Source organism: Vigna umbellata, chromosome 9, assembly GCF_029865625.1.
Source record: "Vigna umbellata cultivar VRB3 chromosome 9, Vumbellata_1.0, whole genome shotgun sequence".
NCBI lineage: Eukaryota > Viridiplantae > Streptophyta > Magnoliopsida > Fabales > Fabaceae > Vigna > Vigna umbellata.
This window is the reverse complement of record NC_142173.1, coordinates 37,980,323-37,997,114: the sequence shown is the minus strand read 5'-3', so window position 1 is coordinate 37,997,114 and position 16,792 is coordinate 37,980,323. Positions and strand designations below refer to the sequence as shown.

At 36.7% G+C, this 16,792-nt stretch overlaps 1 pseudogene; it reads left to right on the top strand.

The window, feature by feature from the left end:
• The first annotated feature begins 9,835 nt into the window (after positions 1 to 9,835).
• LOC124836259 (uncharacterized) lies at positions 9,836 to 13,157 on the top strand (annotated as a pseudogene).
• The last annotated feature ends 3,635 nt before the right edge of the window (positions 13,158 to 16,792 follow it).

Below are 16,792 nucleotides of genomic sequence, written 5' to 3'. Positions count from 1 at the left end.
TGCTAACCACACCCTCTGATACCATTACTACCAACCTAGTATTCCCCTGATGCTCCATCATCATTATATTCATCAACATGTGTACCTCCATCATGATTAACCCTAGGAAAAAATATAAAAAAAATAAAAAATAGCATAACAATTATGTTCTAAAAAAAATGTACACTTAAGAACACTAATTTCAAAACAAAAACAAAGTCTCAAAACTTCTTTATTTTTAAGACCCTTATTTTCCCGGATCTTATAATATCCCATACATAGTGGGACCTTCTGCTTCTGCTCCTGTGGACTCCTCTTATTCTCTAGAAAGTATCTCTAGACAGTTGTCTCATATGTCTATTAGGCCTATGGGCATGACAAAGGTTGTACTTTCCTTAGGAATTTAGAAAATCTAGTTAACCCTTTAAATGATAATGATAGTGATGAGTTCTAGATTTCTTTGTATTATCTTTCATGCATTGTTGCATCTTTACCTATTGTTATGTGCTTTGTGTTTACTAAATAAAAAATTTGCATTATTACTCCTTTAGCCTTATTTATTTTTGTCTATATTAGGGGAGTATTATATTAAGAAGGAGAAATAACTTAATCAAATGTAGTACTTTTTAATAATGATAAAAAATGGTAAGAAATATGTTTAAAGGCTTTAATATATTTATCTCTTATCTATTAATCCCTTTCTTAAAGTTATGTATGAGTTACAGGTTTTGAGTACAAGTTATGATGGAACCCTCTCCTAGCAATAAGCACGCAAGAAGAAGCTCCAAAACAGATGCACAGCGGAATGATATTTGGTGCAGTGAAATGTATGCATAGAAAGGTGTTTGATGAAAGTTTGGATGAAGGTATGGTGTGTGTATGATGCCTCCAAGCTAAGAAGGTCTTCCTACTAAGGAAGGAAGCTAGAGGAGAGTAGCTGAATTCGAAAGTCAGAGGTGACTAAGGGATATAAGAGGTTGAGTAAGCAATTCTGCAGCATTTCATTACATCCAAAAGTAAGAATTACAAAGGGGAGGCCCTCTTATTTATAGGTGAAGAACGGCCTCAATTCTGAGTTAATTTTCCTTCAAAATTCAAAATAAAAGACGAGCTTGGAGGCCAAGTCAGCTGGGTCACGGGAAGCATGCTGGGTCACATGGACAGTGCTGCCAAAACGTGCTTCAGGCTGCCTCGCTGGCGCTGGAGCCCCCCCTGTCTGAGGGTGTGATGGACAAATTTATGATCACCAAAATATGATGTCACAAACTTGTTGAACAATCGGCAAGTATGACCGAATCGTTTCAAGTAATAAACTCGGTAAGACCAAGTATCGTTCTCCCAAAGGACTCACGACCTAGTTTAGTTGTGTGGTTCGTTGATTAGCTAAGACTTAAGAACGAAATATTTGGAGTTTAATATGCAAAACAGAAAATAAACATGTATGCATGAGGTTTTGATCAATGGCAAAAGCAAAAGACAAGCACTTTCAATGAAATATATATATGAATATGTTGTTGGGGGTCAATTTCATCTTATCCACTCTAATATATTTTAGGAATTCAACATTCAAATCATCATTGTTAATGCCACTCTCTAAATTACCTTGTCAAGAAGGCCTATCCCTAATTACGAGTTCATACGATTCCTAGCATTCCTAATAATTAGTTCTCTTAGCACAAGAGCTTAACGACAACCAATATAATATTGGGAGTAATTTTCCGGATCTAGACTTCCCCGTACGTTCCCGTATCGACAAAATCAATAATCATGCATTGAATGAGTTAAACAAAGCAAGCATTAAGCAAAGAGGAAAAACCCTAACTAATGATGAAAGAAAGCATAAATCTTAGATTAAGATGCAAGCACAAATTCCATATATGAGAGCTTCAAAAGATTACATTGATTCCCCAACAAACATACAAGGTTTAGTTCACCATATTCATGGTGAACCTAGATGAACAATAATGAAAGAATAAAGGATAAAACCCTAGAAAGGTGAAGAGGTAGCCTGAGCATCCAAGATCCTCCTTCAAAGGGGTGGAAGAGAGAGTGTTTGCTTCGTTTCTACCAAAGATACCAAACCCTAAGACATCTAGGTCTTTAAATAGGACATAAAAATAATAGAAAACGGGTCCAAGCCCAAACAGATCATAAAATCGCAGAAAACTGGCCAAAAACTCGTATGGTTGACTTTTTCCGTATTCTGGTTGACTGGTTGACTTTTTGGTTGACTGGTTGACTTTTCTGGTTGACTGGTTGACTTTTCTGGTTTCTGGTTGACTTTTCTGATTCCATCTCTCTCCTTCTTCACTTCTTTCACTAAATTCACCTTAAAACCTGCACAAAAACACTGAAATCAAGCATAAACCTGTCCAACTCTCTTATTTCTGAAAATATGGATAAAAGCATGATTTCAAGCTAGTTTCTAAGTGTAAAGGTTGCTTTTTGTGTCAATTTTAAGCATGAAAATAACAGTTTTTCAACTGTTATCAGGGTGCTAGAGGGCACGTGAGCTGGGAAGTCCATTTGGTGTATCTGCGCTAGAGTCCCCCCTGTTTGAGGGCGCTTGAGCGACCCTGGTGATGATTCCTTGAAGAGTGCTTTTCCCAAATCTGATTGGTTGGCCATGGTTCTTGCCTTTATTGTATCCTACAAACAAAACAACCATATAGTATTAAAAGAGGAATCCTTCTAAGACATAGAGAAAGAAAATCAAGAAAGAGGCTTTAAAAGTTCTTCTTCAACTTCCCTTTCCTAGCCTTAGATTAAGTTGATACTCCTTTGAATGGAATCCTAAATGGGTTTCCATCATACCTTCCCTCTTGAAAAACGATTTGTCCTCAAATCGGGAAGATATAAAGAAGCACAACTTTGGTTTGTTACTTTCCTCCTAGATCAAAAATATGTGTACAATAAGCATCAAATATATCTCCAATTAGTATCAATCTAAGAAAGAATTTTTTTATGGAAGTAACTTTAGAATAAGGACTTTGTTTTATAGTTTTAAGGAAATCTGAAAGTCCTAATTCACAAGTAACTTTTCTTTTATCTTAAGTTTCTTGTATCCCTAAGGGTAACAATAACTCAAGATTTAAATTGCCATATTTTGAAGAGGGTAGTATAATGAAAATTGGTGTGGCAATTGGTTTAAAAGAGAAGTTATCATGCAAAGACTTAAAGATAATTGAAGAAGAATTAAAGGATTGGAAACCTTCCCTTTTTGGTTGGTTCCCTTTGAATTGTAGGAGTAGAATTTGCCATCAGTAGCAATTGCTCCTTTTCTCTCTTTTCTTTTTCTCTTCTTTCTTCTTCTTTTTTTCTCTCTTCTTCTTTTGTTCTCTCATCTTCTTCTCTCTTCTCTTCTTCTCTCTTTCTCTTTTCTTCTTCTATCTTTTCTCTCAATTCCTCTTCTTCTCTCTTTCTCTTTTCTTCTTTTATCTTTTCTCTCAATTCCTCTTCTCTCCTTCTAGTCTCTCTCTTTCTTCTTTTATCCAAGAGTTTCTCAAGTTTTTCTTTAAATTCAATTTCCCTACTAGAGAAACCATCTAGACCTTTCATAAATGTTTTTCCCTCTTAAATGAGGTGTCCCATTAATTCTAGGTCTGTCTTGGCTGAAGGAGGAACAAAATTTCTTCTCATGCAAGCTCTTAGTTCATACCAATCATGAATGGAGGATTTTCTACCTTTCTTGACACTATATTGCCTATGATTCCACCAATCACTTGCATGTTCTTCTAATCTAGAAAGATACATGTTAAGAGCAAAGGATTCATTATCTCTAGCAAGAAAAGGATGTATTTTATCAATTTTTCTTTCCCAAGCTAAGTATGTTAAAGCACTAATGTCTTTATACCAAAATATGGAATATCTTTCCTAGCTTGGTTGTACCTTTCATCCTTCCTTCTTTCTTTTTGTTCACCCTCATTTTATTTTTCATGTATTGGGCAAACAAGTTCCTAAGCTCACTCATTTCTATTTCTCTCTTGGTGATCATGATTTCCTTAGACATCTTTTTAATTTCAAAAGTGGATTTCTTAGTTTGAAAAGGTTTAAGATTTTACCAAGAGACAATTCCCAAGTAAGAGAGGTGAGCCAAAGACCGCTTAAATACGAAGTCTTACCTAGGCAGAATGTCTAAGGTTACTTACTTGACCATTTTCAAAGTAAGATTCACTATTGAATTTAAAAATGGACTCAAACAATCAAAATGAAAGATAAAACACCTAGACTTCTAATTTTCAGACTTCTAATGGAACAAAAGCCTAGAGCGTGAAGATAAAACAAAGGAAATCCTAGGTGAGGCTTGTAGCTTTGGCTAACAAGACACACTCACCGTCTACTGTCAAAGCAAGCAAAGAAAATTGCCAAGATTGGAGAGAGCACCAAGGACCCTTCTAAGCACTTGGTCTTAATTGGCCTTTTACAATGAAAGTTGAAAGAGATCTAAAACAGGAACATTACAAATCAAATGACTCAAAGTAACTACAAAAGAAATAAAAGTGTTGTTGCCACTATGCTAATTTGGTCCACTTCTGCAGAAAATGATTAACATGATCACATTGAGGCTTCTGGACAACTGTATTCTGCTACTGGAAAGCAACCAGATGGAGGCTTGATGACCTGTACATTGCCTAGTCCAATGGTCATACGAAACCGCTATAATTGGCTTATAAAATTCGTTCCAAATCGATTCTGCACAGACATTTGCATCTCCTTGAAGGTCACCATTCATTTTCAGACCTGCACTGTTATATCACAGCATGAAAAGCTAACGCTCCAAACTGAGCACATCAATTGTTCAATTGGTCCAAAATTGTTGATTGAATCAACTAGAATGAGGACCAAACTGGTCAAAACAAAACTGGATGAAAACTGGGTTCTTACTAGCTGAACAAGTTCAAAATAGAACCCTAATGATCAATTTAAAATCAGTTTACACATTGTCATTCCAAAATTCCATTTGACCATGTGAGTTGCATTCAAAACAGAACCTAAAATATGGTTTGCAGCTCTTGTTTTCTCAGCAAAGGACAGCTGCAATGTTGGCAGCCACACAAGTCTCACAACTGCTGGGTGGAGCTAAGAAAAATAATCCTCACTAACTCACTCCACTCAAATAGATAACACACTATTTTTGGTGCTTAACATTCAGAACTGTTTTAAGGTGTTAACTCTCCTCTACCAAGTTTCTTTTGAGTTCCAAACACTCAACCTCTCATTCACTTTAGTATGTAACTGGTCTCTAAAAATTTGGCTATAGGAGTTGCCAATTTTCACTCAAATTCTCACTGTAGAAAAGTGTTTTATGCTGCTGAAAAATTCAATTAATGTTTGCTGGACAACATACTTGAATTCAAAAATTCAGTTTCCTCTCCACTTCCTAAGATCCTACCTTGGTAGGGAAAGGGTTGTGCAACTTGAATGATCCAAAAGAACTTCACAACACCATGAAAATAATCCATAACAGTCACCAAACAGAATTAGCAAACTGCACCAGAATTTCAAACCAGATTTTTGACAGTTTGGAAGCCAAGAATGACGAAATCAAATGGGGACAAGGATGGAATAATGGCAAGCACTCAAAAGGAACCTAATACTGGCACTAGAACAGATTAAGAAAGCAATAAAAACGAAAATAGCAGATCACAAACTCATCCAGACCAAACTGTTTGATATTTTACCAAAGTGTTTGTTAAAATGCCCCAATGAAATTCAGATTTTGAGTTTTTGAATTTTAAGGCCTCTAAATTGGATTGTAAGGTTCTATAAGCCTTTTATCACTTGATTATACTTCTTTTGATCATTCATTTTCATTTTCAAACATTGAACCAGCTTTTTCCACAATCCAGAAATGAATTTGACAAAAATAAAATACCAAAATAGTGGCTGGATATGTATTCTGCACCAGAAAAAGTGTACTGAAATGGTGGTTTTAAACCCAAAACTGTGTCAAAGTGATTCAACAGCTGAATTTCTTCTTCAAAAAACTTTGTATAATGAATTTAAGCATGTGCAAACTGTTAAACCAATCAGAAACATACTTCAATGCAAAAACAGTGGTTCACTTCCATTTAAAGCACAATTTGAAGGTTTAAAAGGCAAATCTGCATATAGGCTGGAAAAGGACTAAATGAACAGTGCAAACAACTTTGAAATGACAATTGAAACTTGCTCAAACGTTGTAAATGCACAGAAATAGCAAGATTCAACAATTCACCCTTGCTATAGCCTAATTATGCAGCAAATTTCCACCAAAACTGCACCAAATTTAAGAAATCTGTGGAAACAAGGCTGGACAACACACATAATGACTCAAAGAATTCCTAAAACACTAGATCTAACTGAAGATAAGCAGCTAGAAGATGTTAAATTCAGAAAACACATTCAAGGACAACAAGCACGGTGAAAAAGCTTGACAGAAAACATTGGACAACAAGTGCTACTAGTTTTAAGGCAACCAAGCTATGCTAAATGCATTTCCTTGCTTTTAATGGTCTTCCATACCTTTAGCCATGTCCAATAATATCATCCAAATTTGTATAAGGCTTTAGAATTAAAGGAAATTAACTAGAAATAGGTTTAAAGATTTATAACCAGAAACAAAATTCTGCATCAGAATTCAAAACTGAAATGAAACCAGATTTGCTTTTTGGTGCTTCAGCTTGTATCACCAAGGCTAGATCAAGTCTTCATTGCCTTTATTGGTAGATATACAACTTATCCAGCACTTGCACTCAAGCAAAATAAAATAAACCAGCAGATAAGAAAACCAAACAGAAACAAAACTAAAATTGCATCACAAAGTGCACATGACTAAGACAATACAGAAATTGAAAATTAAAGCTAGAATTGACACAAGCAATGAAGTTTCACCGATTAAAATGAAAGACAAACATGAACACACCATGGAAACACGAAAATCAGAACAGGGGGATGCGTGGACGAACACAACTCATGATACCACTTGATGGAACTTTCTCCTAGCATTAAGCACACAAGAAGAAGCTCCAAAACAAATGCATAGCGGAATGAGATTTGGTTTAGTGAAATGGATGCATAGAAAGGTGTTTGATGAAAGTTTGGATGAAGGTATGGTGTGTGTATGATGCCTCCAAGCTCAGAAGGCCTTCCTACTAAGGAAGGAAGCTAGAGGCCCTCTTATTTATAGGTGAAGAAAGGCCTCAATTCTGAGCTAATTTCCCTCCAAAATTCAAAATAAAAGACGAGCTTGGAGGCCAAGTTAGCTGGGTCACAGGAAGCATGCTAGGTCACATGGACAATGCTGCCAATACGTGCTTCAGGCTGCTTCGCTGGCGCTGGAGCCCCCCCTGTCTGAGGGCGCTTGAGCGGCCCTGGTGCTGATTCCTTGAAGAGTGCTTTTCCCAAATCTGATTGGTTGGCCAGGGTTCTTGCCTTTATTGTATCCTACAAATAAAACAACCATATAGTATTAAAAGAGGAATCCTTGTAAGACATAGAGAAAGAAAATCAAGAAAGAGCCTTTAAAATTTCTTCTTCAACTTCCCTTTCCTAGCCTTAGATTAAGTTGATACTCCTTTGAATGGAATGCTCTAAATGGGTTTCCCATCAAGTTACAAAAAGCTTTAAATCAAAGGAGTTTTGATCATCACAAGAAAAGGGGGGAGATTGTTAGCAAAATCTCTAAGTTAGAAATTTTAATGATGCCTAAATCAAGTCTCAAGTACTCAAGTTGCAAGAAGATCTTCCTAAAGACTTGTGTTTTATGTTAAGGCTTTTGTAATAAGTAGATTTATGTATAGAGCTGTATTTTTGGTTGATTCCTTTGTATGCTTTAAATTTCATTTTGGAGTCACAAAAACTCTGTAATAATCGATTAACACTTAAGATAATCGATTATCACAAAGAGGTTTTTAAATTTTGCTACAAACTCATTTTGTTTCTAGAGTAATTGATTACCAAATTAGGATACTCGATTATGACTTACCATAATCGATTATCACAACTAGCCGTTGAAGTTTTTAGGCATGTTTTTTTTACTGTTATGCATTCATTAAATGCATAATCGATTACCACTAGTAGATAATCGATTATCACACGAGAAATAGCTGACAACGAATTTTTGGAGGTGTCCTTTAGTGAGATCTTTATATATTGGTTTGAGACTCTCATTCTAATATACGAAAATGTTATATGATTGCTTTTAAGTTGTGAAAAATGTGTTCTAAGGTTTGTGTAACCCTTGTGTTGTGGCTTTGAGAACTTGGTGTTGGCATAGAGCGAGAACTTTCACTATGAGTGTGATTGAGTGTTGTTGTTGCTGAGTGAAGCCTATCATCGTTTGTAAAAATTCAAAGGAAATGTTCATCCTTCGTGAAGTATTCGGAGCAGGTGTTTATCCCTTGTGGCCTTTAGGGAAAGTGAGTTTCATCTCTTGTGGTAACAAGAGAGATGTTTCTAAACCCTTAAACTTGTTTTTCTCTGTGATTGTAAAAGTTTATTGGTTTTGTGAGTGGAACGTTAATCTCCGTTTGACATTAGCAACTGGACGTAGGATCGTTGTGATCTAAACTAGTATAAAATTCTCTGTGCAATTTTCTTTCTTTCTTACTCTCTATTATTGTTTTAATTATTTGCTAAGGAATTTAAAATAAAGAGAAAATTATTAAAGGCACGAATTTTGCAATAAGAAACTAATTCACCTCCTCCTTAGTTTGTTGTTCACACTAAGCATTTCGTTGCACCTCTATGACACATCTAGATTATTAAACAAAGAAGATTAATTTTCAACACAAATAGTATCATGGTTAACCATCAATTGCTCAAGCTATGAGTAGGTAGCATACGACTCCACAACATATGGAACCATAATAGCCTGAACAATAGTTTAGGCAAACTTAATTTGAACTTTATTGAGATCAGTTCAGGCAAACTTAATTTGAGCTTAATTTCTACTTTGAAACAAAACTGAGCCAACCATACAATTATTTGTTATTATCACAAGCTTTTGTATAGGTTTTTACTTTCCGCGTCTCTATATTTTGTTCATATACTTTTGTAGATGATAAGAAATATAAAGAAAATACTCCTTCATGGGTTTCATCTAAAAAACTTTAGATTGAGTAATTCGAAAAGTTTGGGATTGAAAAATATAGAAGTTAAAATATTATATTTTGTATTTTGGATTCCACAACTTCAAAATGCATTTCGAATCCAAAATGTGATATAGAATGATAGAAGGATGTTGGATGTTGAATGTTAATTAAGCACCTTCTGGTAGTGTTAATCGATCGGTAAACATATATAAAACTTGAAAATATAGTAATAAAACCTTATTTCATAAGCAAATCGAGGATAGCACAAGCATTTATCGTATTCAATCTAAGTAAGATTCCTGTTATAATCCCAAACACATTGATAAAAATTCTTATAACATAATCCGGAGTAAAAAGTAAAATCAACCCACAAACAACAAAAAACATTGGTTTAAAATTGAGAGGTGATTATGTACCATAGGTAGTGAATATTTAAGGAATAATAACAAGACATTGAATAAGGGAGACAATCACTGTTTATGTAATTTTTATTGTTTAATTTTTTTCAGGATTTTTCTGAATCAGTTTTAAATTTTGACTGGAGTTGTAAACCTATTTTATAAATGACCGTGACTTAGGCGTGATAAAAGTTCTGAGTGTGTTACATACATCCTTACATTAATTGTACTATTGTTGGAGTCTTTAAGTCATGCACGTGATTGCTTTTGTTCTATTTTTTTCTTCTATGGGGTTTGTTTCTCATCCTGTATATTTTCTGCACAAAGCTGTTTTCCCATTAGGTAATAATGCAAGTCAAGACATTGTGTGATTCACAAATTTGACTCCAACAAGTCCAATCCGCAAAATTTCAATATATGATGATTATACTTTTCGTGCTGGAACTCTAAAAATCAGAGTGAAGCAAGGGTTGGAACTTGGAATCTATTGAGCAAAAACATTTAGAGAAGTATGGGGTGGTTTGTGTCTGTTGTACTGAGTTTGTTGCTTTCTCATTTTCCTTCATGCCCGTCCTCATTGGTGACATTATGCAACAATGATGAAGCCTCTGCCTTGCTTGGCTTCAAGACCTCATTCAGTCTCGGTAGCCGATGTGGAGATGATGGTGGTTATCCAAAGACAGAATCTTGGAAAAATGGTACTGATTGCTGTTTGTGGGATGGGGTGAGTTGTGACACAAACTCAGGGCACGTCATTGGCTTTAGACCTCAGCAGAAGTTGCTTTCATGGTCCATTTTATTCCAACAACACTCTCTTCAAACTCACTCACCTTCAAAAACTCAACCTTGCTCTCAATAACTTTTCCTCTTCTCCAATGCCTTCTGGGTTTGGTCATCTTCTCGCTCTCACTCATCTCAACTTATCTAACGCTGCTTTTAGTGGTGTCATTCCTTCCAAAATTTCTCACCTCTCAAAATTAGTTTCACTTGATCTCTCACTCTCACTGTCAGAAAGTAGGATGAGGATTGAACCAGCATTCCTGGAAAAACTCATTGTAAATGCAACTCATTTAAGGGAGCTCACTCTTGATGGCCTAGACATGTCTTTGATTAAACCAAGTTCTCGGTCTTTGTTGGTCAACTTTTCATCCTCCTTGGTCTCTCTTGGACTTTCAAATACCATCTTGCAAGGGAAGTTACCAAATGACATATTCTATTTACCCAATCTTCAACAACTTAATTTGTCTTTGAATTATCTGGAAGGTGAGCTTCCACAGTTGAATCGGAGCACTACTCTTAGACACTTGGATCTCGGTGGTAATGCTTTTTCAGGACATATCCAGTTTTTATCTAATCTCACGCAACTAAAACACTTGGACCTTGGTGCTAACAAATTCAGTGGCGAGATTCTATTATCACTTTCAAAGCTTCAACGTCTCACTTACATTGATATTTGGTATAACAATTTCACAGGACCCATTCCTCATTGCATGGGCAACATCTCACAATTAAACTATCTGTCCCTTCGTACGAATAAATTCAGTGGTGAGATTCCATCATCTCTTTTCGATCTTCAGCATCTTATTAACTTAGATCTTGCAGGTAATAATTTTGATGGTGAGATCCCCAATTTGTTTGGCAAGCTAAGCAAATTAGAAGTTTTAGATCTTACTGGAAACAACCTAGTGGGCCAATTGCCATCATCGTCATTTGGGCTCACTCAGATTAGTTATTTAATCCTTTCAGGGAATAAATTAGTTGGACAAATACCTGATACAACCGGAGGACTTTCTAAATTAGCTTATCTGGATTTGTCCGATAACTTGTTGAATGGAACAATTCCGTCTTGGTGTTTTTCTTTGTCATCGTTAGTTTACTTAATCCTCGGTGGGAACCAGCTTACCGGCCCAATTGGCGAATTCTCTGGCTTTTCATTGTCTTATTGTGATCTCTCTAATAACAAGCTACAGGGTGGTATCCCCAAGTCAATATTTTTTCACCAAAATCTCTCTCAATTGATGCTATCATCAAATAACCTGAGTGGGCTTGTAGATCTTAGGAATTTTTCAAATCTTCAGGTGCTACGATCCCCTGCAAGTCGCAATTATCTTATTTTAGATCTTTCCAAGAACCAAATTCACGGAAGGATTTAATCATATGGCGGATACTTTGGATTATTTGGATCTTTCTCATAACCTGCTAACATCGGTTGGGAATCTCTCACTCTCGAGTAAGAATATGTATTACATTGACCTAAGCTTCAATATGTTGGAAGGAGATATTCCTGTTCCCCCATCTACCGTTCAATTCTTTTCTATCTCAAACAATAAATTGACTGGAGACATCTCTTCATCTCTTTGCAACGCAAGCTCCCTCGTGACACTCATCTTGTCTCACAACAACTTGACATGCAAACTTCCAAAATGCGTTGGAAACTTGAGTAATCTTATAGTTTTGGATCTGCAGAGGAACAACCTTCGTGGAATCATACCCAGAAGCTATCTTGAGATAGAAACATTGGAAACTTTTAATTTTAATGGCAATCAATTGGAGGGACCATTACCTCGGCATGTGATCAAATGCAAACAACTAAGAGTTCTGGACCTTGGACACAATAACATACAGGATACATTTCCAAGTTGGTTAGAATCACTTCAAGAGCTTCGAGTCCTTGTTTTACGTGCTAATAGGTTCAATGGTACCATCAATTGTTTCCAATCCAAGAACGATACATTTTCCAAGCTGACGGTTTTTGACATCTCCAACAATAATTTTCTAGGCAACTTGCCTGTAGCTTTATTCAAAAACTTCAAGGGAATGATGATCAATGTCCATAGTGTTTTGCAGTATATACGTCCTACTTATTATAGGTACAATGATTCAATTGAGGTCACAATGAAAGGCAACACCTTTGAGATAGAGAGGATCTTAACTACCTTAACAATTGTTGATTTATCAAATAACAGATTTGAAGGAACGATTCCAACAATAATTGGAGAGTTGAAGTCACTAATAGGCCTTAACCTTTCTAACAACAGAATCACTGGTTTTATTCCAGAAAACCTCAGTGGTTTGGAAAATTTAGAATGGTTAGACCTCTCCTCGAACATGCTCACGGGTGAGATTCCAACTTCATTGGCCAATCTTCCCTTCCTCTCTTTCTTAAACCTTTCACAAAACCAGCTGGTAGGGAAGATACCAACAGGTAAACAATTCAACACATTCCAAAATGAATCCTACAGGGACAATCTTCGGCTATGTGGTTGGCCTCTGACGAAAACATGCTACAAGGGCGAGAAAGATTTAGAAACCTTTCACAATGATGACCAATTTTGTTTTGGTTGGAAAGTCGTAGCTATAGGATATGGTTGTGGAGGGGTATTTGGAATGGTGTTGGGATATCTAATATTCTTCATTCAAAAACCGGAATGGTCAATCCGTTTGGTTGAAGGCATTCTTAATCAAAGAATGAGAAAGAAGAACTGCAACTCCAATCCAAACAGAAGACCACATAATAAGACTCGTTAAAGAATCTATACTCACTCCACTCCTTCTGTTGCAGGGTAAGTGAAATTTTACATTATATAAAATTTCTATTAATATTTAATCTAACTATCCCAATTTTGATATTATACAGAGTTTTTCCATTTGGTGCTTTGAAGATTATTCTTGTTATAGTAAGATCCTTGAGTAGATAATTTCGTATTGCACAAGCATAACGAGTGACGCACTTGTCTCCTGCGCAGTTTCAGTTTGTTTAGAAATAGTAGTGTTCTTCAGTTAGTGCATAAAAATAAGCTTGTTAATTATAACTCATTTATAATTAATTATTGTTACTATATAATTGAGCTCTTTGTATCAAATGAGAGTATCCAAATTGAATAAAAAAATTCAGCATCATTTTCTGTCACTCTAGTTCAACTTTCTTTATACATTAGTAGCCTTTAGGATCTATATTTGAGGAAGAAATATCACCTTCGGAGAAAATGTAATGAAATGCTTCAAACCCAAAAGAACATAAAAAATATTTATAGAGGTGCATAATTGATGAGTGCATATTTATGCCCACGTTTATGCTTTAAAATTCAAATTTTTGATGGGATAATTGTGCTTAAATGGTTCATTTTAAGTGAATTTGTAATGATTGGAATTGTTGGGTTTGGGAAATAAAGAGACATAAAAAGTGAGTTTTAGCGCATAAATTATTGTTGGATGTTCTAATGTTTATTTGTGCAGCTAAGAATATAAGTTTTATTGGTTCAAATGGCAATTCAAGGCCCAAAATCAGGTTTTATTTGGAAAATAATGTACAGAGATGGGCCAAACAGGCAGACTTTACCCTTGCACCCCCTAAAATCCCTACATACACTCCTATTTCTGAAACAGGCCAACAACCAAACCCAAACACTAAGCCATTTCTACTACACCTCCCTAAGTTTCCTATACACACCCCTCCTAAGCCAAACTTCACCAGATCATGCCACGTGGCAGTCCATCACTAACATATTGAACCACTCAGATGATGCCACATCACTGATCCTTACACTCACTAGTGAACCAGTCAGAATGCGCCACCTTAGCCCTAACACATGAGCATCATCTTCCACCCACTGAAACCCTAACCCTAGCTGCCACTACACTGCCGCCGTCACCACCACGCTGCGACCTCCGTTCATCTTCTCCCTTCTCAGACCGCAACACCGCCGCCACCTTCCTTCTCCTTCGCGCAAGGGTTCGAAGCCACCACGACCGCCATCCGCGAGTTCGTCTTCGCATCACCAACATCTCGCCGTCGTCGCACAGAGTCACCGTCCTCTGATCGCGACATCTCTTCGCGGGACACCTTGCCGCCTCCTCTGAAATCACCACCATCAACCACCTTCTTCCACGGCCAATAACCACAGCAACCGCACAACCACCAAGGTCGCCGCCATCAAACCAGCGAGCTCCTCCTCCATTCGCGAAAGGGCCGCCGCTTTTGAAACCTCCATCTCCAAGTCGCGCCGTAGATCGCAACCTTCAACGCACATCACCATCATCAGACCACGCTTCTCGCCGTCACCTCCATGAACCATCTTCATCTTCTCCATTCTCGTAACCCAATCGCGTCTCCATCAACGCGAACCTCCATCCACCATCACCGTAACACCATGGGAACCTACATTGTTGAATTGTCTTGCTTGTCCAACTTGTCCATTCTGACCTCGACCCATGCTTGGGTGAGGTTTCCATCCTTGATTGTAGTAACCTTGGCGGTATAGAAATTGATTGGCCATGAAATTTATGTCTTCTAAAGCCTCCACTGGAAAAGCGCATTGACCATTGATATGGTCACCACCACACAGTTCACAAAGTTGTTGAACCTGTGCAACATTCTTTAACTCCTTTGGCAACTAAGCAAGTTTCTTTGTCAAATTCTCCAACTGTTGAGTTATGATTTTGTTCTGTGCAAGTAAGGCATCATTGATTGCAATTGCAGAACTCCCTTCTGTTGAATTGGAGCTCCTCTCTCATTATGCATCTCGGTGTCATTAGTAGCCATGTTTTCTATCAATTCAACGGCTTCCTCTGTAGTCTTGCATTTAATATGACCTCCAGTTGAGGCATCTAGCATCAACTTGGTTTGTGAACCAAGACCTCCAAGGAAAAGAATGACTATTGTTGCTTCATCAAAGCCATGAGTGGGCATCTTTCTCAATAAGCTCTTATACCTATCCCAGGCTTGACCTAACGTCTCCTCCATGCCTGGTCTAAAAGAAGAAATCTCTTGCTTCCCTTTGTTGATTTTGGATTGTGGGAAGTACTTGTTTAGGAACTTTAAAATCACAGCTTCCCTTCAACAAAGCTACCTTCCGAAAAGGAATTCAACCATAACTTAGCATTACCTCCCAATGAGAAAGGAAACAAACAAAGCTTTATTGCTTGATCCGGTACACCATTGATCTTTACAATGTTGCAAATCTCATTGAATGTGGTGACCAATTGGATGCTCATATGACTTTCATGTGATAGCCCATTAAATTGGTTGCTCTTGACCAATTGTATCAACGCCAGTTTCCCCTCCATGTTTGCAGCATTGACCCTCGGCCTAGCAATGCTATTAAAGTGATGAGGGCCAACAACATTGGTGTAATCCTCCAGAGTACGTCTAACATTGTTCTCTTCAGCCATCTCTTCAGTACTCTGGTTAGATCTTTGTGGTGAGGGTTGTAGAAGTGTTTCCGGAGAAGGAAATAATTCTCTAGAAGTTCGAATCCTCCTTCTCCTTCTACTTTCGTCCAATCCTTCAAGAACAGGTTCTGAAGTTTTCTTGCTCCTAGTCTTAATTGTATCTTGCATACACAAAAATACTAAACCCTAGAAGCAATGGTTAGCACAAAAAGATAGAAAAGATAAACTAAAAAGATAACAAGATATATAAAAAAAATAAAAGATAAAAAGATAAACAAAATGATAAAAAGATAAAAATCAAGTCAAAGCTAATCAATAATCCCACAAATATAATAGTTAAACCACGAGTTCCCGACAACAGTGCCAAAAACTTGTTAACTCTCGGCAAGTGTACCGAATCATACCAAGTAATAATAAAATGGTAAGACCAAGTATCGTTTCCCAAAGGACTCACGGCCTAAACAGTTATGTGATTTGTTGATTAAATTGGACTTGTAAACGAAATCTTGTAGGTTTAGATGGAAATATTGAAAAGTAAATATGAATGCATGTGTTGATCAATTGGATCTCGAAAGAAGCAAAAGTGATTGATGTAAAATATGAATGATTATGTTGTTGGAGTTTTCATTCATCCTATCCACTCTCATGTATTCAAGAATTCATCTTTCTTCATTAGTGTTAATGCCACTTTCTAATTTACCTTAAACCAGATGTCTCGGTGAAGAAAGCCTACTCCTAATCACTAGTTTACAATGTCTTGTCTCCCTAGCAATTATTCATGCATTACATTCGCACAGAAGCTTAAAGGCAATCAATCCTCCTATCCCTATGTCTAAGCAATATTGCTCTTGGAAGAATTTCTTCAGCTCTAGATTTATTTATATGTGTCCATACAAATAACATCCATGATCATGCAATTGAATGAGTTAAATAAAGCATGCATAGAGTATAGAAGAAATAACCTGACAATTAATGAAAGAAAGCATATAAATTAAAGAATCAATTCAATACATGAGAGTTTCAAAGGATTACATCGGTTCCCTAACAACAATGAAGGTTTAGTTCACCATGACATGGTGAAACTAGATGAAAAACAATGAAAGAATGAAAGATAGAACCCTAGAATTTGAAGAATAGAGCTTGAGCATCCAAAATCCTCCTTCAAGGGGT